Source organism: Octopus bimaculoides, chromosome 7 (assembly GCF_001194135.2).
Source record: "Octopus bimaculoides isolate UCB-OBI-ISO-001 chromosome 7, ASM119413v2, whole genome shotgun sequence".
In the NCBI taxonomy this organism is placed as follows: Eukaryota; Metazoa; Mollusca; class Cephalopoda; order Octopoda; family Octopodidae; genus Octopus; species Octopus bimaculoides.
The window spans coordinates 14,399,224-14,403,096 of NC_068987.1; positions in this window are offsets into that span (position 1 = coordinate 14,399,224).

Genomic DNA, 3,873 nt, shown 5'->3' on the forward strand with positions numbered 1-3,873 from the left:
ATATATACACATATATGCATGCACATACGCACATACACATTTATATATACATGCATTCACACAAACACACGTATATATGCGCACACCAATTGAAATTCGAACCGTGTGAGAACAAACAAACGACGTCACATCTTTAGTCTTTTATTCTCGATGTCTTTCACATTATAAACATATTCACCCGTGCAACTATTCAGTCATTCACCTTCACTTCTAACACATTCATTCCTTTATTCCCTTATTTCCTTAATTCAATCTTCCTCTCGTTCTTGTTTTGTATTTTAAATTTCTATCGATCTGTAGAGATTTAAAAAAAAAAAAAATTCTTCAATTCTCTTTTCGTTTCCTTCTTAGTATAATAGTCAACTGTCATAGAATACACACTTACTTATCACCGCTTACACTTAACATTCTTAATTCAGCCAGGATTAATAAGAAGAAAAACAAAAATACGAACAAACACGCCACAAATCATCTGCTGCGTGAAAGGTAGCTTATTCGAAAATCCTATTTTTCCCCTCAAAAATCGTATGGAAAACTACGGGAGTCTCATAAAATACTCTTCCAACCAGCGTGAAAGCCTCTAAATGGTTGCTTAACCTGCTAGAAATATCAGCTAAATATCGCTCAAATTACACGTTACTTACTATATTTCTGTTGAAATACAGTCTTTGTTTCAATAGATTTCGAAAATAGTAAAGAATTTTTCTTTTATTTTCTACTTGTTTCACCCATTAGACTGCACCGCCTTCAAGAATATTTTAGTCAAACGAATCGAACCCAGAGATCTAGCCTTTTTCATTTGCAAATTACATATTTTTTAAAAAACAACAAAAAGACCAGACTTAATCCTATGGAACACAGAACGAAAAATTGGAATTTTGCTAGAGCTGACAGTGCCATGGGAAGAGATCATCGCTAATGCAGAGCAACGGAAGGAGAAGAGGTATGAGAGATTAATCGAAGAGTGCGGAGAACGGATGGACTGTCGAGTATTACCATCTGGCAGTAGGGGCTAGAGGTTTCACTGAAAGGAAAATTGCAACGTTATATAAAAGAAAGTTTGCATTTTCGAGCTCAGAGCTGAGAAAAGTAATAAGGAGGATACAGGAGGTAGTCAACAAAGCCAGGTTCTATTTATGACTGAAACCCGAAGACCCAAAATGGCTTGAAAGCCGTAACATGCCGACTGGGAAATATCGTCGCTAGGTGAGGCTGGCTGACAACGTCGATTTAATGGAGGGAGTGAGAAAACATGCAGCGCATACATCTGATAACTATAAACACATCATTTATGCAGATTGTACTGCAAGAAATTGCAGAACTGTTCTTCCTGGACGACGAGAGACTACCACCGTCCACCCTCATATGCAAATATAATCCTTTCTATTATAGGCACTAGGCCTGAAATTGGGGGAGGGGGATAGTCGATTACATCGACCCCAGTACTCAACTGGTACTTAATTTATCGATCCCGAAAGGATGAAAGGCAAAGTCGACCTCGGCAGAATTTGAACTCAGAACGTAAAGACAGATGAAATACCGCTAAGCATTTCGCCCGGCGTGCTAACGTTTATTTCTTTACTGCTCACAGGGGGCTACACACAGAGGGGACAAACAAGGACAGACAAACGGATTAAGTCGATTATATCGACACCAGTGTGTAACTGGTACTTATTTAATCGACCCTAAAAGGATGAAAGGCAAAGTCGACCTCGGTGCAATTTGAACTCAAAATGTAACGAACCAAAAGAAATACCACCAAGCATTTTGTCCGATGCTGTTACGAATGTACCAGTTCACCAGCTTTAGGTTACATTAAAATATCAAAGTTGTATTATAAACCTGTCCAACAAATCTTACGACACTGAAAGGATGAAAGGCAAAGTTGATCTTCACTGGATTTGAACTCAGCACGTAAAGAGCTAGAACAAATATTGCAAAGCAGTTTGTTCGACGCCCTCACGATTCTGCCCAGCTACCATCCTGTTGGTAGAGCGTGCGATTTTGAGTGAAATTTAGGTTAAATTTGGTTAGCTTTACCTTCCATCATTTCGGTGCTGTTAAAATACTAGTCAAATAATGGGGACGATGGTAGCACCGATATAAGCAAATCAGTGGATCTAGCAAATCGAATAACTGCATAAAAACTTTCTTATTGGTTCGTGTCTTCGTCTTGTCTAAAGTAGAGATCTTCAAGTGCATTTTGGCTGCCCCCCGGCAGATATTAGAATTAAGATAATGAGAACATTCATGCGTACGTAATGACAACACGAAAGTAATTTTAGCTCCCAAATTATGCAATCACACTGGGACACTTAAATTCATTGACAACATAATTAAGCAACATGTTTGAAGTGTTGGGCTTCGCAATACTGGAGCAAAATCGATTCGTTTAGAACTATTATAAGCCCAATATTTCGATGAGACCGTCAAAAGATGTAAGACTTATTGTCTGACAATTACAACAAAAAAAGATTAGATAAGAAATAACGAACAAAACACAAAACAGAAAAAACCCCATCTCATGATACAATTACATACGGCATCTGTCTATCTATCAATGTTTTTCTTTTCTATTTTTACTTTCGTTGTATTTTGTAGACAATAATATTGAATTGAATGGCATTAATTGCAGAATTACGCACACAAATTCTTACACACACACACACACACACACACACACACACACACACACACACACACACACACACACACACACACACACACACACCTACCTATGTGCATATGCATCTCTCTCTCTCTCTTCTCTCTCTCTCTCTTCTCTCTCTCTCTCTATATATATATATGTATATATATATACACATCTATATTTATCTATCTATCTATGGACATATATGTATTTATGCACATATATACATAAACCTATACCTACATACATATACACACATTTAATACAGTATAAGAGACTCACATACATACATACATGTATACATACATACATACATACATACATACAATACATACATACATACATACATGCATGTATGCATGCGTACATACATACACTCATCCTCACCGCACACATACACGTGTACGCATATGTGTGAATGTATAACATGACATACCGTATATAGAACAGCATCATAACGTAGACAGGCAAAAAAGCCTCAGATCTATTTGTGACAACAACGGAGAAAAGGGCAGCATCTACGACCCTCTTTGCAAGACTAACATTAACAAACAGACCAGAGACCTGACCCAAATGCCTTAAGGCTCCACTAAAAATAGCCAAAGATGTATTGGTGTTAAACCGAAGAATATATTAACTCTGCCAACCATGAAACCTCCCAAAGTTTTCATTGTGGTGCGTCTACATATATTTTAGTCTACTAAACTTAATTAGCAATGCTTCTTTTTTTATCTTTTCGAGGCTATGTTAGAAGATATTTGCCTAAGGTGCTGCATAGTGGGATCGAACAGAACACCATGTATTTGATAAGCAACCTTCTTAACCATGCTGCCATTCACGTGTGGTTTAACTATGTATATGATGACTCCAGTATCATAATTGACGTAAAATGAAAGCAGACGTCTGCATGTGGTTACCAAGGTTACGTCAGATTATGATTCGTTTTATGTAAATACATGAGTGCGTTTGTGAAGGCAGACGATATTAACCCAGTCAACAACATCAGCAGAACGCTATCATCCTTCTGCTGCTGCCCCCTCATCACCACCAACAACAGCACCACCAGCACCACCACCACCACCACCACCACCACCAACAACAACAACAACAATAACGACGACAACAACGACACCTACACGAACAACCATTGTCCCTGTAACTATCACAATCATTAACATCACTGCTAACAGTATTTGAACTCAGAACGTAAAGACAGGCAAAAT